We start from the raw sequence: 23,542 nt of genomic DNA, 5'->3' as shown, positions 1-23,542 counted from the left end.
TTATGGGTAAGGTTTTTGTCATTTCTTTTTCCAGGGTCTTGCTATCTTTATCCTGTGATGGTATTGTTCTTGCCCAACTATTTAATTGATAGTATTTAAATTTTGATATTGTTCCATTAGTGATTTTATTTATTTCTTCCCAAGAGATCAATGTTGAGCCATTTAGTAATTGACCCCAGTAGTTGATGTTGTTTTGTCTTAAGGGATTTGCCATAACGTCTCTCAGACAGCTCGGGGTTCCTGGGGAATTCCATATTGGTGCCAATGCACTGTAGTAGGGAATTTTTAGAGTCAATCTAATTTGTGTCCAGAGTTTTAGTGCTTCTTTAAGGACCTTTAATTTAATTTTTTTGAAGTATTTTTGGTGTCCAAATTTGAAAAGATAATGATCCTCTGCTTCTGTAGTTATTTGCAAATATTCTGGATAGTGTTGGTGTATTCCCAGAAGGTTCCTTATGTTTTTGAATTGGAATGCTCTACAGTATTCCATTAGGTCCGGGCTTGCAATACCTCCTTTCTCTTTTTTTCTCCTTAGCTTCCTCCAAGATATTCTGGTTCCCTTAGATGCCCATATGAAACTTGATAGTTCTCCCTGTAATTTTCTTAGTTCAACTTTTTTGAATTGCAATGGAATGTTGTTAAACAAAAAGGTAAATTTTGGGAGGATGTTCATTTTTATGATGTTTGACTTCCCTATGAAACTTAAGGGCAGACTAGACCATACTTTAAGTAATTTCCTTACGTCTCGGGCTACTCTGTTTAGATTGTTTTGTGCTATTTTATCTATATTTTGATTTATCAAAATGCCCAAGTATCTTATCTCTTTTTTTATGTTAGGACTATGAAAATAAGTATTCCATGTCATTATTTCTGTTTTAGTATGGTTTACCAAATAACCAGAAACTTGACCAAATTTAGAAATGGTTTTTTCTATAGCTGATTTGGATTTCTCATATTCCTCTGTAAATAGCATGAGATCATCTGCGTATAGTGCTAATTTTTTCTCCCAACCATGATATTTAAAGGGGATTATATCTTTACAGTTTCTAAGTTTATTAGCTAGAGGTTCTATATACAAGTTAAAAAGTAAAGGGGAAAGGGGACACCCTTGTCTCGTACCTCTAGCAATTTTTATGTTGTTTGTGAGATTACCATTTACTAAGATTCTAGATCTAGGGTTTTTATATATTTCACCTATTGCATGAAGAAAGGGTTCCCCTAGATTATTTTTGGCCATTATACTATTTAGGAAAGCCCAATTCACTCTATCGAATGCTTTGGCAGCATCGACCGTTAGTATTGTAAGAGGAATATTTTTTGATATAGCCAGATCTATGGTACTTATGAGTTCATGTGTCAGTTCATGTAATTGTCTTCCCTTTGTAAAGCCTTTCTGATCTGTGTGTATGAGGTGGGGTATGATCTTTCCTAATCTTGTTGACATGATTTTAGTAAAAATTTTATAATCTGCATTAAGCAGAGATATCGGCCGGTATGATTCGCATTTTTTGGGGTCTTTTCCTGGCTTTAATATTATTGTTATTATTGCATCATTCCAGGTATCTGGCAATGTTTCATTCTGTGTTAGTATTAAATTTGTTAGTTCTGTTATTTGTGGGACTAGTGTGTCTGTTAACGTCTGATATAATTCATTTGGCAGTGCATCAGGTCCCGCTGCTTTCCCTTTTTTCAGTGATTTTATTATATCTTTAACCTCATTAGGTGTGATTTCTTTATTCAGATCCCTTTTCTCCTCCTCTGTTAATTTCAATATGGGCAAATCTTTTAGGTATTTTTCTATTTGGTCTTTAGATGGATTTATATCTTCAGTGTATAACTCTGAGAAGAATGTCTCGAACTCTTTTCTGATTTCATCTTCTTCCGTAGTTTGTCTTGATTGATCTTGTTTACTTATGATGTTTATTTTGTTTCTTACAGAATCAGTCTTTAATTTCCATGCAAGCCATTTCCCGCATCCTTCTCCGAATTCGTGCTTAGCCAACTTGCTTGCTTCCCATTTAGCTTTCATTCTTTCCTCAAGGACATCACTTAAACATTCTTTTTGTTTCTGTCTCTCTTTCTGCAGATTTTCCTTCCTTGTCGGATCCCTTTCTGTGTGTATTTGTGTATCTAAGATGTTTATGCCTTTTTCGATATCCAGTAGTTCTTGTTTTAATTTCTTAGTTCTGTAAGCTCCCAAACTAAGTAGCTTACCCCTAATTACTGCCTTATACGTGTCCTAAGCTATTTGTTTAGATGTTCCTGTTTTATTATTCTCAAAAAAGGTTTCTGTTTCTTCCTTAAGGGCTTGTACTATTTCTTGATCTGAAAACATGGCTCTTTCCACTGTGAATCTTTTCTGTGTACGTATTATTTTAGCTTTTAGTGTTAATTGTATAGCTGAATGGTCTGATAGGTGGGCTGGAATGTGAGTTAGGTTTGTTATATTTGTTAGTAGATTCCTGTCTACTAGAAAAAAATCTATTCTAGACCTGTGTCCTAGCCTTTTGTTATGAAATGTAAACGGTTGGCCTTTATCTCCTTTTTCTTTCCATATGTCAATTAAATTATATATGCTTATCCACTCCCTCATTTTCGGTAAATTAGGTGAGTTAGAATTTTTTCCTGGGGGAGACCTATCGTTTTTAGGATCTGGAATAAGATTAAAGTCTCCTCCTAGGATTACCGGGGTATTGGCTGTTAGAAGTTGTGTATACAAATTCTGTAAGGGTTCTGGGTCATCGAGATTGGGGCCATAATATCCTACTATTGTATATGCAGTATTTCCTAGTTTTATTTTTGCTACTGCCCATCTTCCTTTCCTATCAACTTCTGAAGATTCTATATTTGCCTTTAAGGATTTTTTCAGAATGATTATTACCCCTTTAATGTTGCAACTTTGATTTGTACATATATAAGCATCTACCCATCCTCTATTTTTCATTGCCTGATCCCATTCTTCTTTCAGTAAATGTGTTTCCTGAAGTATGATAATTTCACTTTCAGATGTTTTGAGATATTCCAAGATTTTATTTCTTCTACTTTTTGTTCTCATACCATTAACATTCCAACATAATATTTTAATGGTTCTACTAGTGTCTCCCATTTTCTTTGGTCTTTTTTTTTCCGGTAAGTTTCGGTAGCATTCTGCTTTTGTTATTACGTTTTTGTTTTTCCATTTTCTTTTCCAATATCGAGGATTTATTTTTTAGGTTTTTTTTCCCTATTTTGCTCCCCACCCTTTTTTTGATTTTTGTTTTTTGTGCCTTTCTGTTTTAGTGATTTGTTCTTACCCTCCCCGGGGAAGCCTCCTTTTTCTTCTTTCTTAGGGGCTTTCATTTACCCCCTTTCCGCTCCTCTTCTTGGACCTGGGAAATATACTCAGGAATCTAGCGTTTTAGGCGCTTATTTTTTATCTATTTACATTTGTTTTCATTTACAGTCTATTTGCGGACAATTTTTAAATTGTGGCATTTTCCATTTAAACAGTGTCTTTCATTAGACAGATCAGATTTTTTCCCTCTTCAGGATCTCTAATGTTCCTCATTTTATTTCGCCACATAATTCTTAAAGAGGGAGGAAACTTCATTTGTACCGTGGCCCCTAAAGATTGTAGCTCTGGCATGAGTTTCCCTAGTTCCCATTGTCTGTCTTGAGACGCTTTGGACATATCTGATCTTATTCGAAAAGACCATGAGTCTTTATTGAAAGTTCCCTTTTTCAGGGCTTCGCCCTAGATTCTCTCCTTTAACGTGTACGTCTTGAAATTTATAAGAATTTTTCTGGGGTTCTTTCTTTCTTTGGGCTTTCCATAAGGGTCTCTATGAACTCTTTGTATGTCTTCATCTAAGGATTCTGCTTCACACCACGGGAAATGTTCCACAAGTAGTTCCACAATAAATTTCTTAATATCACTACCCTCTTTATTTTCTGGAACATTCAAAATTCTTATGTTATTTTTTCTAGCCTGATTTTCAAGAGATTCCATTTTTTCGTTTATGGATTTCCCCTCTTGTCTCAGCGTGTAGATTTCCTTTCTGTTGCTTTCCACTCTACTGTTCAATTTAGACACTTCTCCTTCTATAGCTGTTACTCTCTCCCCTAGTGCGTTTAGTTTACAATCCAATTTTTCACATACTTCTTGAATTTTGTCTTGTTTTGCCTCGGATATGGCGAATTTGTCCCTCATTTCATTCCATATTTTCTCAAGAATATCATTGGTCTGACTCCTAGGACTTTTAGGACTCGTTGGTCCTTCCTTCTCGGTTACTTGTTGCTCTGCTACCTCATTGTTACTAGGTAGAGTTTCTTCTAAATCTCCATTTTCTTGTGTTGTAACTGGGGTAGCCTTGGTTGTTGATGCACCTCCTTCGGCCATTTCTTGCTGTTCTTGCTGTTCTGTCTGAGGTCTGGTTGTATCAATTTTTTTGATTTCTCCTCCAGCTTTAGTTACCAAGTTTAAGGAGAGATTTGAGTTCAGAGTTTTGCTTTGTGCGTTAATGAGAGACTCCTTTTGTGAGACGTGCTTTTCTTCTTCTTCCTGTAATGGACTTTTTTCTTCGAATTTATCCAATGCTGGTACGGATAAATTTATATCCTCAGCCTCTTTTACTTTTTGTACCTGAACTTTAAAAAAAGTTCTTAAGGAGGGAGTAATTTTTATTTTTTGACTTGTATCAGCTTTATCTCCGGGTAGTTTTAAGAGCTTTTTTGTACGTTCTAGAGATGATTTTTTTGTCTTCCTTCTTTTAACTTTCCTGGGGGTGATATTTTTAGGGTATTGTTCTTGTTTAAGGAAGTTTCTGTTCCTAGGGCAGTAGTTTGAAGTCACAGCCACTTCACTTTTCTCCTTCAAAATGTCTGATTTCTTTGTATCATCTCTCTCTTGGGGAATTCGTGTTTTGGCTTCTATTTCTTTTCCATTGCTCAAGTCTCTAAATTTGCCCTCCTCCTCCTGTACCTTATTCATGTGAGTCTTAAAGCTGAACACAGCTTATTTTTGGTTATTTATGGCTATGCTGATATTTAATTTTACTTTTTCCTGTGTCTCTCTTGACCCTCCTGTCTCCTCAGTCTGACTTAGATTTTTAGTCTGACTGTTTATTTCATTTGTGCACACGTTTTTCCATACATTTTCTTGGGTCTCAATACCACATGAACCCACTCTCTGCACTCTCTGCTCCCCCTCATTACTGCCGTTACCTGTACCGCTGCTGTTGCTGTCTCTACCGCTGATTCCCCGGAACAGGAAGCCCAGCCTTCCTCACGCCCTCCTGTGTGCCGCTTTCGCCTTCACTGCTTCAGCCCAGACGCCGACGAGGCTCACGGTGTATTCCGGGACGTTTCTTTTTACCCCTGCCGAAGACACAGCATTTCCAACGGGCTCCACCACCAACTCTTTCTGAAACAGGTACCCGACCATTGAACCAATTCGCTGAGGTTGCGAGCTAAAAAACCACGATTAGGAGTCTCTGTCCGTGATACTGTTGGGGTTTTTTTTTTTCACTTGTGTTCCGCTTGTATTCCGTATTCCGTCTTCTTATGCCACTTCTCTCCGCATTTCCTCCGTATTTGTAACTCCGCTTTTAGAAATATTTATTTATTTCATGACTTCGTATACGCCGTCGATTACGCCTTGTAATCTGTATCCCAGGTCTTTTGTGAGGAGCGCTCTGACCGAGCGTCTCACTCAGCCGCCATCTTCCCCTCTCCTGTCAGATCAGTGTGCCTTGCCATATTTACATTTTTAGTATTACCCACTGTGTTATACCTGGTGGCTGATATGTGTCAATCAAAATTGAACATTGTAACTACTTTATTTTTATTAGCGAGCAATTCTGTAATGAACTCTCAACAAAAAATTAAGCTGTATGATTTTGCATTCTTTTACTCACAATCTACTTAATTCTACGGCCCATAATTCCACTTTCCAAATATTACATTAACCAACTATAATAATAGAAATAATTTTGGTAATATCTGTGTTGGAAAATAGCCCTTTCTGGGGGGTCATCCCAAACTTTTTGACTTCCTCCTCCTCTTTTTCTGACTTTTTTATTGGCCTTAGGACTCTGAGCACTGTTAACAAGTGCTAACGTGAATGTGCTTCTCTCCTAATCATGTTGACATTGATGTATACCTGATTGCCATATTTAATTTACTTGTAAGTCCCTTATAAAGTGGTATACCATATACCCAGGGCCTGTAAGTTAAATGCTATAAGTGGGCTGCAGCACTGATTGTGCCACCCACAGACGTAGCCTTTCAAACCTGTCTCAGGTGTGCCACTGCAGTTTTGGTGTGTTAAGTTTACTGCCACTATGACTTGGCATTTAAAACTAAGCTTAAGCTCCCCTTTTATTACACATAAGTCACACCTAAGTAGACCTAAGGGCAGGGTGCTATGTAGGTAGGAGATGCATGTTTAACCTTTACATGTCCTGATAGGGACAAACACCCAATTTTGTTTTTCATTATTGTGCCGCACACCCCTCTAATAGGCTAGCATTGGGAATACATTAATACACTTTTATGATGGAATTCCTAATAAGAGAGGAGTAGCTTTTTCATGTTTCATATCTATGGAATGGTATTGATTAATCCTCCTCACTGGTGAAGTTGGATTTAACATTACTGTTTTAGAAATGGATCTTTTAGAAAGTGGACATTTCTCTGCACTTAGTGAGCTGTGTGCCTGACTGCCTGTCTGTCTCCAATACAAGTCTGGGGAGGGTGACATATACACTTGGTGCATTCCCTCTAGACAGCCACATCACAGGAAGGATATATGTGTCTGAGTACCCATCTACATACATCTGCATTCTGATGGCCTTTCCTTAGCAGGATGACAGGGAGGGGCTAAAACTTCACTTGAATAGGCAGCGTTAAGTCTCCACTCAAAGGACGGATTACCACCCCCATAGATTGAAAGGGATAGTTGTGCACTTCAGAGAGCTGCTTTGAAGCTACTTCCACATCAAAGGCACATTTGGGTATAAGCACTGGCTCTCTAACCCCCCTAAAATCAGACACTTCTGGACTTGTAACCAAAGCTCTGCCAAAAGAACTGCTGCAGTGCTTTAAGGACGCAACTAGACTGCTGATCTGGAAGGCCTACTTTTCTGTTTGTTGCCCTGCTGCCTGTTTCTCTCTGACTCTGCTGACAGAGAGCTGAACTTTGCCTTCACTCAAAATGATCTCCAAGGGTTTGTTGGCTTGCCTCCTGGTGCTTGAGACTCAGGAATATCAAATTCTCTACCCCTGCTGCTGTTCCTGGCTTACAGGAAGTAGCCCAGATATGTGCATCATGGATTTTGATGCATCTTCTGTTGCGTGTAACAGAACCATTGCATTGACCCGGTTGAGGGAGTAAAATCGGTGCATCGTATCGTAACCAGCACTTTGGCTCCAGAGATCGACACATCAAACAGCATTTTGCATGCCGCTGCAAATTGGTGAGATCGACAATTTCCCACAACTGCATGGCAGAATCCGGTGCATTGCTTGATGGATCTCAACTACCGCACCTGTCCTCAGGACTGACGCATTGCATTCACTGCATGGAGAAGAACGACGCGTCCTGCACCTGCGGACCTCCACAAAAAAGCATCTTGCTGTTTGCGACCAGGAAAGGTACTTTGTTCACCATGACATGCGTGGGTCCTGTAACCAGCCGGAGCTCCCTCGCAGTCAGCCCACCCTTTGACTTTGCCCCAGTCCAGCGTGACCTAAAGTAACCTTTTTTGCACTGCTTGCTTCTAAACGCTTTACTAAATTTATTCCTATAGAATTCCATATTTCGACTTCTATTCATTGGATTTGTGTTGTTTTGTTTTTTGTTCAGAATATAATAATCTATTATTTAACCATATGGGGAGACTTTTTGTGGCATATTCATTGTGTTACTGTCTGTGTGTGTTGCACAAATATTTTACATATTGCCTCTTTAGATAAGCCTGACTGCTCTCTGCCAAGCTATCAGATGGTAAGCAAACATACAGCCTAATTCATGAAGCCTAAATCGGCTCGCAAAGGGCCAGATTCTGAGAATCTGGCCCTTTGCGAGTGCGTTTTTTGCATTTGGGATTCAACATCCCAAATGCAAAAATCGCTATTTGCTAATTCGCATATTTGCGAGGAATTACATTTAAGGAATCTCAATTTGAGATTCCTTAAATGTAATTCATCATCCATTTTCCAATTGCGAAATCGCAATTTCGGCCCACAATTTACCGCGAGGTCAACCCTCGTGGTAAATTGCGAAAACTCAGAAAAATGCATTTAAATGCATTTTTCTGAGTTGCATGTTACACACACACATGTCCTTTGGACATGTGTGTGTGCAACACCTGTGTTAATTTCAATTGCAGGGGTGCTACAGGGTGTCCTTTGGACACCCCTGGCACCCTTGTACTCGCAATCTCATTTGCGATTAGCTAATTGCTAATCGCAAATGAGGAATGACTCACCATGCATTCCTATGGGCCTTTTGGCCCATAGGAATGCATGGGGAGTTATTCCTTATTTGTGATTAGCAATTAGCTAATCGCAAATAAGGAATCAGTGGGAATCGCAATTAATATTGCGATTCCTACATGAATACCGTTTTGCGAGTCTCAAATAGCGATTCCTTATGATTCGCTATTTGAGCCTCGCAAAACGGCCGGTTCATGAATCAGGCTGATTATCTTTTAGTGTTTATCTAGCTTACCCTGGCTAGAGTGGTGGTTCTTGCCTGGCCTGGGTGCATACCTCAGACAACCAGGAATACCATTTCTAACAATCTTCATCGATTTAGGTGGGCAATTTATATTTGCCTCTTAACTTTTTAGCTTTGTTGTACATTGTGCATTCATGCTGTGATTACGGATTGAGTTGATGCAAAACAAGTAAAATTAGTATAACAGCTATTCAAAGTCTTTTAGATCCAAAGTATTGGTAACCTTTTCAGAAAGAAATTCCATTAATGATAAATAATGACTAAGGATACATTAAACAGCCATTCTAATACTGAGTCAGTAACTGTGCTACACTACACAGCTTTGAACTAATCATACACAGATACACCAGTGCACTCCACATAACAGTCCACACAGCAGTACCAACATGGAATTGCATGGCATTCAGCATGAAGCCAATATCAAGGCATCTTTTAGATAGGGACAGGACCATGATAGGTAATACTAGAATAAAACAATGCTTTTGAGATGAACCCCTTACCCCAAAAAACAGTGATGAATCAGAATATTGCAGTGGCCATAACACGTGTAAAAAATTCAAAGGAGCCAAGAGTGTACATCCACGCATCACAATGCACAGTCAAGTCAAGTCTAGCAGAATCATATGCCACAGCCACAACTATACTGCAAGCTACAACTATAGTGCAAGTCTTGTAACTTGAACCATTAAATAAGTTGCCACATTCTGCCATGGCTAGTTCTATGACAGAAAATCAGGACACGCACAGCCAGTATGTACTGCGTGGCCAACAGTTATATATTACAAACGAATTTATTTTCATTTATAATCAATTTTCATTGGTTCATCAGAAACATGACATCAAAGGAAACTTCTGTCAAAACAGTCAGTTCAAAAAACATGCAGTTATGTATACAATATATATAAATATACAAACATTTACAGTAAATACTCAAGATTTCACAACACCTACAAAAGACTTCAGACAAATTACATTGCAAACTGATTGCGACATGAACAACCTTTACACAAAGAACAATATTTACAAATGGAAAGAAACCAGTCCTTTGACTAGAATACCAGTGGACAGGCGGATCTAAAGCTGGAATAGGCTTGCCTGCCTGTCTCACAACACCTGTGATGGAATATTTTTAAGATTGCCAGCAAGGGCCCACAGACGTGGTATTAGATAATCCCTAGCTGCACCCTTCTTTCTTGTCACAGGCTGGGGGTCAACGCGTTTCAAACCGTGAATAGTGTAGGTTCTCCTCAGGACGGGGACTGGATGAGAACTTATCTGCTCAGCCAGCACAATGGGTGCACGAGTGAAGGTAGACTATAAATCAAGTGAATATTCTGTATTGAGTAGCAGAGGTGTCATAAGGCAGAGCGCCCACAACGCGGTGCGCGATTGATTGAAGGGGCGGCTCACATGTTTTTTTCATGTATAAGCTGCACACATTAGCAATCGTAGGAGGACGGCTAGTCCGAGGAAGAAATCCGGGAAATGAGGTGGGAGTAAAACTACTGCGTTCCGATTGTATCGTTGGAGGAAATCCTTTCCTTGTCGCGCCCGTAAACAGATTATCAGGAACGGGCTCGCGCTGATACATCAAACAAGCCGTTGATATAGGGGCAGGAAAATAGAGAAAGGACTTAGCCTCATTTCCCGGATTTCTTCCGCGGACTATCCGTCCTCCTACGATTGCTAATGTGTGCAGCTTATACATTAAAAAAAACATGTGAGCCGCCCCTTCAATCAATCGCGCACCGCGTTGCGGGCGCTCTGCCTAATGACACCTCTGCTACTCAATACAGAATATTCACTTGATTTACAGTATACCTTCACTCGTGCAGCCATTGTGCTGGCTGAGCAGATAAGTTCTCATCCAGTCCCCGTCCTGAGGAGAACCTACACTATTCACGGTTCGTAACGCATTGACCCCCAGCCTGTGACAAGAAAGAAGGGTGCAGCTAGGGATTAACTAATACCACGTCTGTGGGCCCTTGCTGGCAATCTTAAAAATATTCCATCACAGGTGTTGTGAGACAGGCAGGCAAGCCTATTCCACCTTTAGATCCGCCTGTCCACTGGTATTCTAGTCAAAGGATTGGTTTCTTTCCATTTGTAAATATTGTTCTTTGTGTAAAGGTTGTTCATGTCACAATCAGTTTGCAATGTAATTTGTCTGAAGTCTGTTGTTGGTGTTGTGAAATCCTGAGTATTTACTGTAAATGTTTGTATATTTATATATATTGTATACATAACTGCATGTTTTTTGAACTGACTGTTTTGACAGAAGTTTCCTTTGATGTCATGTTTCTGATGAACCAATGAAAATTGATTATAAATGAAAATAAATTCGTTTATAATATATAACTGTTGGCCACGCAGTACATACTGGCTGTGTGTGTCCTGATTTTCTTTGAAATAATCCTGATCAGCCATTTTGTTCTGTTTATCAATTCTTGAGATCCAGGCTGGTCAGTTGTAGGATCCTATACCTTCATTTGTGTATAGTTCTATGACAGGGCATGAAGCCACACCAGCTGGGGCCAGATTCCCCCTTATAGCAACAAAAGAGTTGTGCGAGAAAAACATTCCAATTCGCCTATGGACACAGAAATCATTGCAGCGCTGGAGGGCTCAGCCACAGTGAAAGGCGGCCAACAAAAAGGGGACCAGCAGGCTGGAAACTCCATATGTCCTTGGCAGGAGCAGTGAGGGCATGTCTGAGTATTACAATTGAGAACTCATTCGCCGAAAAATAATCACCTCTAGACCACGGTAGGCCCTAGGTGTAGAGTCAGGAGCATACAATGTGAAATGCAAGATGTAATTACAAAAGTGCTACAAATAGACAGTCTACACTGCTCAAAGATTTAATTTCCTGGCTTTTCATTCAGCAATAAACTTAGGGACCCTTGATAAAGATAACCTATTGAATGTAGAGATACATATGTATGAAGCACAAAGGGCAAAGAGACAGCTGGAAAGAGGGATCAACAGACAGAAATATAGATTGATCCAATCTTTCAGAAATACAGATAGATAGAAAGACAGATGGACAGGCAGATAGAGAGAGCCCCATTCAAACAGAGAGATACACAAGATCGAGTGGCAGACAGATAGATAGACAGACAGACAAAAAGGCATGCAGGCAGACAGACAGAAAGACAGACAGACGGATAGATAGATAGATAGATAGATAGATAGATAGATAGATAGATAGATAGATAGATAGATAGATAGATAGATAGATAGATAGATAGATAGATGATTAAAATACAAAGGTTGATTTCTAGTACATCTATGACAGTTCATCTCAATTACTGCAAAGAAGACAGATTTAAATTATAATTACAGTCTCAATGTTTTATAGAGTATTCAGTGACACCTGTGACAGGTCATTATTTTGATGGTAATATGGTCAAGAAATAATGTCAAATGATGGTATACTATTCACAGTGTATAAGTGCAAGAATTAATAATCCTACTAATTGGAATTCATGAATAATATGAACAATTGATGAGATATTGTCAAAATTCATCCAGAACGGTTAAACAGGGAAGGGAATATATTTTAAGAAATGCTACACGTATCTTTACAAACCAGTGTGTGCTCTCATTAGTAATGAATATTAAATTCACAGCTTATTTAAAGGAAAAACACAGAAACAATGTACCATTTAAGCACTGTGTTGTGTCCATTTTCTGAGACTTAGGCCTCTTATGTATCATTTCCTAAAACAGAATCGAACAGAAGTAGACGCTGTTTAACGTATAACTGCATCATATATTTCCCGGTTTGTTTGTGCATGCATTGCTTTGCCTATCACACCAGTTGCTATGCCAATCATACATGACTACAACTTCAGAAATAAAAAAATTCCGGGGTTACATAGTAATGTGTTTGTAATGGAATGGTTACGACTCCCCATGTCCAGTGTTACCACTAACTACGCCCTTAGCACCTTGAATTCTTTGTTTCATATATCATATGTATTGACTTGTCTTATGAGTACTGCTTAATTAATACTGTTTGTTGTATTATAATTTAACTGGATTCGATTAGAATGCATTTTCACCATTCATTTTTTTTGTATTTATGATTTTTGTCTTTATTGAATGTGTCTAAATTTCGTTGAAGTTCTAAATGATTGTTTATTATACATGTAATTCACTGTGAAAAGGGTGTGTCTTTTGATTAGGCATGCTTTTAATAATGTAAATGAGTCAATAGTAAAAAATATAAATGATAAGCGAATAAATGCTTAAGAACTTTCAAACATGTGAATGCTCTTAGTCTGGTAAATTCATTACAGCACCTTAATTGTGACGGTTGCATCCCCCCTTGTGTTTGAAATTGTTCTGGTCCTACCCAACTGACTTCAGAGCAAACCCCTTGTTGTTCACAACTTTCTGAAAAGGGGCATTTTCAAACACACAATTTGAAAATCACCTTCACTAAAATATGTGTCCTGAGCTCAGAGACCACAAACTCCAAATCTATATCTCTTCCCAATTGAAAGTTACAATTGTAAAATGTTACAAGGCACCTCCAATGATAACATATGGGAGAGATAGACTTTGCAATAGTGAAGAATACAATTGGCAGTATTTTACAATCAGTACAAGTAAAACACATCAGTACATGATCTACCTTTCACATTCACAGCATCCTGCCCATTGAGTTACCTTAGGCCTACCTTAGCGATGCATTACATGTAGTAAAAGGGAATGTTAGGGCCTGGCAAGTGGGTGCACTTGCCAGGTTGACATCGCTATTCAAAACTGCACTCACTGACACTGAAATAGCAGGCCTGAGACAAGTTTACAGGGCTAATCGTGTGGGTGGCTCAATCAATGCTGCAAGCCCACCAGTAGCATTTGATTTACAGGCCCTGGGCACACATAGTGCAATCTACTAGGGACTTATCAGTAAATCAAATATGCCAATATTGCATAAGCAATCAGAATTCCAATTTACAAACAGTGCATATCCATTTTAGCACTGATCAGCAGTGGTAAGGTTCCCAGAGTCCTAAAGCCAACAAAAACAGGCCAGAAGGCAAACATCTTCGGGATAGACCTGCAGAAAGTGCCATGTCAATGGGCAGACATGAGGATGCTCAAGACATAGCTAACATCTGACGAAGGACACGACAGAGACCTAGAAAACTGAACCCAAAAGGCGCTTCATATTTCTAACTCAGCCCATTTGGGTGAGCACTGAAATGGAGGAACTCCTGCGAGGTATATCTGAGGCAATGTAGTGATCTACCTCAGCTGTGATTATGATGGAACATCTCACCTATGTCCATTTGCAATTGCCAAGGTCACAAGGAAGTGACTGTGAGACAGGAAAAAGGGTTTGTCTTTAGTACAATCAATAAAAGACAAACAATCCATGCCCACCACTCAATTGCAGAAACAGTCAACATTTATTGACAACATACTTGGGGCAAAACATAAGCAGGCCAGAAGAACATTGCACAAGAAACACTGGTGAAAAATCCAGTTGACAAGTTGCATATTGTTTCTGAGTGATCAATGTGTGGCATTTTGTTTTTTGCCATTGGACTACATGGGCTGTTCTCGAAAAACAATAATTGTTTACATATTCATCCACTAATGTCAAAAGTGCATTTTGCCAGCAATATCAGCAAATTCAAAAGCTGATATTCATCAGTTCAGCAAGGAGCTAGATGCCAGAATTCATTCAACGTATAGGTAAAAACCGCAAAAGTGCAACAGAGCTCCAAAGAATATGGCTCGATTTTGACGCACACATAGGCCTCTAAGATTACATTGAAGAAAGAACATCTTTTGATACTTTACTTTATATGGACATTTCCACACCTGCTTATAAACGATGATCTCCTACAAGACTGTTTTAGAAAAAAACAATGCAGTACTCATGCATGCATCCCCTAACAGCGTGCACCAGTAAATAATATGAAAATTAAGCTTATACATCATCGCCACTCTAGAACAAATGAACTGTCACCCAAGATCCACCTGTCAATCTTGAATGGGCACAAGCAATGCCTGAAAAGCTGACGAAAACATGGGCTACTACGATGTTGGATGTGTTTTTCTTTCCATTTTAAAAATGTTCTTTTATGTTGACTGTTCATTCATTCTTTCTTTCTTTCTTTCTTTCTCTTTTATATTGATATATAGTGCAGACGAGGTAGATATTGCACAAATGTGCACAGATACTACAATAGGGAAAGAGTAAATAATATACAATATTCAAGAGAAGTGGTAGAAATTGGGTAACTAGTTGAGGAGGTGTTAAAATGTGATCCTTTTTCCCTATTCACCTCCATTTCTTGCTGAATGATACTGGCAGTAACTGGCTCTGACGATACCCTGGCCTCTGCTAACCAGATCCAGGGCCAGTGAGATGTTTAAAGAGGTAAATGTAATAGGGTACACTTACAATTGGCAAAGACAGAACCTACAAGTCCAAAGTAGATAAAGGGCTAGGAGGTTCTTCAAGCTACCTATAAGTCCCTAGTATATAATAGAGTATCAACGTTTATAGGCCCAGTTGATTTCCTGCACTTGCATGCGTGCACTGCATGAGAGCCTGCAGTCCTTTAGCCTGGCTTTGCTGACTGTATTTAAAAGTAATTGTGTGCAAATTCGACCTCTGGGGTATGAGCACTTTGAAAGTGATAATCTATCTTATTTTTAGATATGATGCACCCCCAAGGTCTCCCCTAGATGTCCCAGGGGGTGAGGACCCATGTTACTATAGGCAGGGACCTCATAAAATATGTTTTATATGTGTTGGTGGAGGATAACTGGCAATTTAATTTTTCCCCATTACAAATACTTAGCCCGATACGCTAACATTGCATTATTTTATTTAGGTATAACTATTGATAGGACAGTAGTGAAATATTTTTCAAGTACTCAAAAGATTGGTATTGATAAAGTCAACAACTTGCCACGGTTACATTTATCATACTAGTATAGAAAATAAGTTATAGAACTTTCTCTTCTGTAAGCCAAAATCCGGCCTTTTAGTGGTCTCTGCTGTTTACAGTGGCAGCTGCTTTGCTGTGGTGGGCAAGCATTGCACTCCCCTCCTCCCGCTGAGAGCCATCCTGGGGCGGAGAAATAAAATGATAAAAATCATTGCATTATTTTATTTTTTTCGCGCTCAAGTCAGCAAGCTAAGTCTGGGCGGGGCCATGATGAGTGCAGGGGGAATAGTGCACATTGTAAAGTTCGCATGACGGTTTCTAAGGCCCTCCAAACCATCTTGTGCTCTTTGATCTCTCTCCATCAAAATGTGGTGTACAGCTTGGTGGAGTAGAGGCACAGGCTCCTAGCACCTGAGTGACCGATAAACAAGCCCACTCTGGCCAATCACAGTGCTGCTCTCTCATGCTGTATTACCAGCGCTGTGATTGGCGTTTAAGAGTCTGGCAGTGTGCACTAGTCCCTGGGGAAGCAGAGTACGAATGGAGCAGAAGAACACCAAGAAGTAGCATCTTACCCCCACCACCTGTTAAGAAGAGCAGATGCTACTGCTGCTGGGTGCGTGCCTATGGCTGCCTGCAGAAACCAAAACGCCCCCCTCCAGACCGTACTGTCCCAATAGTTGGCTTGGTACCCGGGACACCACTATCTGGTTGAACTCCAAGGCCATACCCTCAAATTCATCTTCCTGTGAGTATTGCCAGCAGCAGAGGTGCTCAAGAGGGCCACCCTCGGAGGGGTGTCAAATGAGGCATTGCTCCCTGCGGCTTCGGTGTCTCCAGAAGGGAAGGTGCTACTTGGTTCAAGGCGGGTGGTGACAATCTTGGCCCCGAGGTGTGTGCAACTGAGTGCACTTTTCCACAGTGCTGGCGAGTGGGCCTAGCTGATAATGGCAGCTAAGTGGTTGAGGCTCCAGACATTTCCCCCTTTCTATTTCTCAGTCTCATCCATGTGTTGCTATCAAGGTCACACAGCAATAGGGAGTATTTACAGCCCTCTTAGGGTGGGACCACATGCTCTGGCTGGCACTGCTTCTTCTGGGAGCCAACTGTACTCTTCCAGCTTCCAGTATCTCCCTTTCCATGCAGATGCATCTACATCGTTACAAAAACAAAGAATTGCCTCATTAAATGCTAGGTTGAGCATGTACTTCAAAGGCGGGGGTTATATAGTATGCCCATAGACAGAATATCTCATGTACTCATATACTTTCTCACAAGATGCAGGCGCAGCTCCTATTCCACAGCTGTGCACTGTGATTCTGCTTTGCATTCTTTAAAATATTCCGCACTTCCTGGCAGTTCACACAAGAGGTGCCTTTTTAAACATCATGAGAATTTAAGAACAGGAACCCATCGATGTTATGTTTTTCCCTATGTGATGTTGTCTCGGTTTTCATGTGTTAATATTGAGTTTTTTCTTCTCCCAGATATGTGGACCACGCCAACATTACACAATGGTTAATTTGTCATATGTAAAAGTATTTTTTTTATATATGGCCCACAACAGTGTGATATGTGAAAATAATATCACAACACATAATAAACAAAGTCTTCCTCGTTGTAGATATTGGGGCATATTACCAACAACTAGCGATAATTATTGCCATGTTGGCTTAGCGGCAATATTTTTATCGCCGACCTGCGGCGATTTATATCGCTTAGGAACCTTGCTATTATCAAGGTTTATCTCCTAAGCAATAAAAATCGGCCAAAATGCATGAATATCGCTGAAAATTCAGGGATATTCATGCATTACCGAGCCAATGTTCTTAGCTCGTTATCCACCTACCATTGGATAACATGGCTAAGAACTGCTCAGGGGCAGGTGTTAGCTTTTGGAGATATTCGCGCTTAGCGCGAATATCTCCAAAAGTTGGTAATAGGAGATAGCGATGTTAGCAACTGTTTTCAGTCGCTAACATCTTGGCACGCCCACTTTGCATGTCATTACTGATAAATTTCACTGACATGCAAAGCGGGGCCCAAGATGGTCGCTATCTCCTACTAGCTGTCGCTAACTGGTGTTAGCGACAACTAGGTAATAGGGAGATACTTTTATCTCCGCTTTCTTGGCTTTTAAAGCCAAAAAAGCAGAGATAAACCCCCTTGATAATATGCCCCATTCTTCTTTGAGAAAAAAGATACAACATGCCAACTAGGTATATTATTTAACCTTTTCCATGTGCCAGACGGCCGCTGGCTGTCCGACGTCACGGTGGGCTTGTGCAGAGGCCGGCAGGGGGCCCTCAAAACTGCGCATGTGTCATTTTTTTACGCACCGCGGTGGACGAAGCAGCTATGATTCTATTTTGTAGCTGGACTGGGACTGTAATTCCAAGAAAAAAACAAGTTTATGTTATTCTAGACGGATTTCTCAAACTCAAATGCGGCCTCACTAAAACCAAATTTTTCAGAATCCAGTATGTAATGGTGTGTTTGACATAAGGTTGAAGGTGCTAGATACCAGACTGTGCAGTCGCACATATCTACAGTATGAGTGTTTGGATGGTGAAGTGATCTGCCAAAAGTCATATGTTTTCTTGGACCCTATTTTGGAAGCTGGAATTAGAACGGAGCAAACCAGCCAGTAGACCTATCTCTTTAGGGTGAGAGATGGGCGGACTGACTTACCACACTGGAGTGCCTGTCCCAGATATCCACCCCAGTCTTCCAGTCCACTGAAGCCCTTAGATGATGATCATCACTCACACAGAGCTTTTACGCCCCCACTTTCAAATGTTACCAGCCACCAATGGCTGTGTGGTAAGGCTTTACAGGCTTAGCCATGTTGCTTTCATTTGGTGATAAGTGGCCTGGCCAGAGCAGAGGTTATCTGATGGAGAGAGCTCAAACACTGTGGAGGATAGGTCTTAAAGAGCGGACTGGGTAAATTAATCTGAGCTTAAAGAGAGAGCAGATCAGTAAGGAATGCCAGGAATACCTACCCCCATATCCTGTGTCCCAGGTAGATGGCTGGCTTAGGATAGGAATTTGCAGGGGGAGGAGAGTTAATGTAAATTGACCACACTGTGGTTTGGTTTAGCCACCTCTTGCTCCTCTGGAGAGAATTCATCCATGTTGAATTATGGAAGTGCAGTACTGTGAGGGACAAGAAGATGCTATACTTTGGGTGGAGTTGTCAAGCCTTTGGGTGGCACCGAGCATCTCATTGGGCAGAGGTGCCCCTCTTCTTGTCATTCAAGAACACTGTATAAATATGTGAGAGCAGCATAGTCTCTCCAAAGGCCTGCACGCTGAATGACTGCACCTTCTGCAAAAACTGGCAATACAGTCCTGGGGACTGTGTCTTGCTTCAAGAGGGATTAAGGAGTCGACTCCCTTCAAGCTACAGGTTAACTGGGCCCACCTGCATCATCTCCACCAAGAGTCCCCATCCTGGAGTTCGTCCAGTGGTCTTTTAAGGATGTGGCAAGGCGCACTGTGGGGATTTTTGTTCTGAGATCCCAGAGATCATTTAGGAGAATCCCGACCTTTGGAATAGTGTTCTGGACACTTTGAACCTACAAGGAGACATTTAGGAAACAACCCCCGAAGTTTGGGAAGCTTTGGAGAAAGTTTGTAAAAAAGCTTTATGAACTGACCGACCCGACGGCGAGAGTCAAGCGGACTGCCTTCAACTGCGGTTAGACCTGGATTTCAGGTTCTTCTGACTGAAAGCTCCATAGCTCTAGACTTCCAGAATTTGACTGGGGCCTTGCAAAAAGTCAAGCCGCCAAATCGTCACCGAATACTGGAAGAAAAGGCTCCGGAAAAGTTTCTAAGTATGAACGTATACGACCAGGGCTCCATCACGGTCAGCCTCAAACTTTGAGTTTGTCCCGGTCAAACATGTCCAGATGTACCACAGTGGCACTATATGTTTTTAAGCACTATAAAGTGGTTGAGCTTTACAAATTCACATCTCCGGTTTCATGCATCAGATGTCTGTTGTTCTGGTGTCCATTTGTTCATAAAAATATTTCCTATGTTTTTAAATTGATGTGGGATTTTTATTGAGTGTTGTGGTTCTGATGCAGCTGCAATGAGATGTGTCATGCTGCATCCATCCTGCTTCACAGGACCACATCTGGGATGGCAGAGCTCCTTCAGGCCAACAGTCAAGGGTCCAGAAGTGAGATGGCATCACTTGAGGGGGGGGGGTTGGACTCACAGCAGATAGAGTCCAATCCTCATGTCCCTGGGGCCTTGATCAGGAGGCCAGTCAACTAGCCTTTAGAGTCACTCTCCAAGTACTGCTGGTGGTCCTGGGATCAAGACGCAAGTCTGTTTGTTCACTCAGGCAGCAGAACAGCAGACAGCAGAACAGTGGGGCTACAGAGTAGCAGCCCTTTTTGCAGAGCAGCACAGCTGACCTTCTGAGGCTTCCACAGGTCCAGTGGTGTACTGAAGAGATGGGTCTGAGGGTTTAACTTTTATATCTGGTGTCCACTTTAAAGTTGGAGAAGGTACTAGAGGAGTATATTTGAAGTCCTTGAAATTTACACCCTTCCCTGTCTTGGCTCCAAGCTAGCTACAGGGACAATTCAGTGGTGACAAGTCCTTTGTGTGAAGGCAGGGCACAGCCTAGTCAGTTGCATGTGGGGCTGTGCCCATCCTCACCCATCCTGCCAGTTGATGACCATTCCGGGCACACCTAATCCATGTATTGGGTGGCTCTCTGGAAGGAATAAACAAAGTCCAACTGCCAACTACACCCAGTCTTGTGTTCCAGAAACATTCTGCAGGCACCAAATAGTTCAGATAGGAAAATGCTAACTTTCTGAATGTGGCATTTTCAAAATTATAGCTTAAAGTGAAACTTTACCATTAAGGAGAATTTTTTATGATATCATGGCCAATCAAGATGGCTAAGTAAATATGCCCTGTTGAACCTCTCGATGTGGAAGTCGAAAATCCTGATCAATCCTGTGGCACTGCTTTAGCCAAGCCCTGGCAGGGTGGGGCATTATACCCCTGCATCCTGCCTGCATTTATAGACGGAGCCCCACCCTTTGAAATGGGCCAGAGGAGGGTCCTGAGACCAGGCTGCGAGTGTGGCCTGTGGGGACATGGTGCTCCAGTGGTGAGGCATTCCCCAGGGGAGGACTTGACTGCCTGGCAGTGAGGTGCTCATGCTGAGCACCAAAACTGGGCTACCAGGCAATCAGCAGGCTCAACGCCTGGTGGCTGGAGAGCAAGAGACCAGTGAGGTGGGGGCTGTGCAGCAGAAGAAGAGCGGGGGAGACAGCACACTAAAGTTCTCAATGGATGGAGCACTGATAAGAAATCGCCACACTGCATCCTATTGCAGTGCTCTGAACTAGCTCATGCCTTGGAGGGGGTGTTGAAATCCTGCAGGCACAAACTCTGACGGGAGCTGGCCACTGCCCGCTGCCTCAGGTGCTGCTGCTGAGCCTGATCTAGCCGCACACTGTGGTGCAAACCAGCTACAGCATTGTGTGACACCCCACTGCCAACATGTATCTGTTGGCAGTGGTGTGCTCTGGCGGGTGCCCCCTTATGTAAACCGTCTGAGTTACCTTCTAAGTGAAGGGTCTCCCATTTATCCTGTGCTGTGGCTAGGACTACAATTTCGACATGATCCCTGGAGGGTGGTGGCGGTTAGGTGCCCGGAGGATGCTTGAGTTCTCGTCAGCATGTGATTGATTTGGGTGGTCTCTTTATGCTGGTTTGCCCCAGAGGCATGGGACAACAGAAGGGCATGAGTGGTTCCCCTTGCGGTTCTGGAGGAAGGTTCTGGGACCCGCTGCTGTTGCTGGGCTCACAAAACTTGCCCTGAGAGCTTTTGTTGCCACCTGAGAGGGGAGTCTTGACTGGGAGGTCAGAGTGTTGTGGTTGGGGGGCGTGGGTGCGTGAAACAGCCCAGAGGAGCACAGCAACAGTGCATATACCCAGCTGTAGGGCACCCTGACCCTGGGGTTGCTCGGCAACAGGTTGTGCGCCAGTGTACCAAACTCAACCTGGTAAAGGACAAGGGCTCCAAAGCAGTACCAGTCAACACTGTAGCACAGTATACAGTCACTGGTTCAGGCCATCAGCATAAAGGATTGGGCCCAGGATGGCCAAGGAGTCTGCACACTGTACACCAGGCATGTACTGGAATCAAAATTGGATGTGATGTCCCTGAACATAATATTCTTGAACACAGAATACCTCTGAATACCTTAGATCACACTATTCTTCTTTTGCCTCAAACAGTCCTTTTTATTGACTTTGGGCAACAATTCATTTGTGGTTTTTTTACTTCCAAAAACTTTTTTTTGTTTGGCGTTATTTACACCACGGATATTTCTTTCTTCTCAATACATGAAAAAAATTATATACAAATACACTTATATACACAACATATACAACATTATTCCATTAGAAAACACACAACATGTGATTAAATACTCAACTGCATTAATGGACAGTATTTTACAAAACTCACAAAACATTTACAGTTCACTACCAGTTATTTGACACATATGGAATTAGATTTTTAGTCCTACATTTGCTGATAACATTTCCTGGGACCTAAACTGCCTTTGGTCCTCAGGATATCCTAGTTTCTAGGTCCTGTATAGGGTTGGAGATATAATTCAACAAGGTGTTATGGGGGAACAACAATGTTTCCACTCTGCTGCCCAGATGGGGTCAGTATTTCTTTCTTTTAGCTTACTCCAAGCCTCTATTTTTTCACTGCTGACGCGTTTCGACCTTACGTATGTGGGACCCGACACTTCATGTTTTTTAACAAGGTCTTCTTCAGGACTGTACTTTTTTGATAGGACATCTTATATACCTATAATGTTAATGAATTGATTTTAGTATGTGTCTTTTTTTAGTACCATAGTTGTGCAATCATGTTTCTAAAAATTGTACTCACGTATCAAGAAATGAGGCTACAAGGCGCCTATTCCACTGTGTGATACCAATTGAAAGTAAATACAGATGTGTAAAGTGTAAGTACCCTACTACCAGCATAGTTTGCCTTTACTCATGTTGTTATTTGTCTCACAATCATAGAACATACCCGATCTCCTTGGTTTCTCTATTTCTCTTCTTTCTGTAGGTCACATGTCTAACACACTCGTCAAGGAGGGGGCAGCGGAGAAGCTCTTTCCTTCCTTGGCTCACGCTTCTTTAGCAATATTGGCTGTCTGACACAAAATACCCATATTTTAGTGTTTTATATATCGACCGTATACATTATCACATATAGTTGAACTCCCTACTCTTGTGAAACTAATCGTGACTTGTAAAACAGTGAGCGTTTTCACAGGTTTATCCCAGCTTTCATTCAATAGAGCGCTTGTGTTCCTTTCATAGTTGGCTATTCGACATGCGGTGGTTACTGTCAAGTCTACTTTAGTTTAAAGAAGCCAATGTCCGGTAAACGTACATATCTCTCGTACTTTTTGTTGTTCTTTTTACTTTCTCCGTTATTCGCAGCGTTTGTCTCCTGTGAACCCTCGTTCTCGGCGTCCTTGCAATCCTTCTCGAGAGCCGGAAATGACGTGAAGCATTCAACGTCGGTCTTCGCTGTGTTAGGGCTACCACGTGAACCCCAATTTTTCAACTCCTTCTGGTTTATGTTTATTTTGTACCGTTTCTTTGCCATATCTTACGCTGTGCTTTAGATTCAAGTACTCGGTCTATTTTTATAGCACCTGCGATATCTTAAATTCCTTCTCGCACGGTTGCGGACCTTTCGTTCAACACCGATGTTTGTGTACTCCGTTGCCATGGAGCACCCACGTGATCCAAATATGCCTCGAATCTTCCTGCTTTACACTTGATATTTCTTATTTATTTTTCATGCCTTTCACTGTGCTGTGGA

The sequence above is a fragment of the Lissotriton vulgaris genome, chromosome 6, assembly GCF_964263255.1.
Source record: "Lissotriton vulgaris chromosome 6, aLisVul1.2, whole genome shotgun sequence".
Taxonomy (NCBI): Eukaryota; Metazoa; Chordata; class Amphibia; order Caudata; family Salamandridae; genus Lissotriton; species Lissotriton vulgaris.
The sequence above is the reverse complement of the archived record's forward strand: the minus strand, read 5'-3'. Positions refer to the sequence as shown.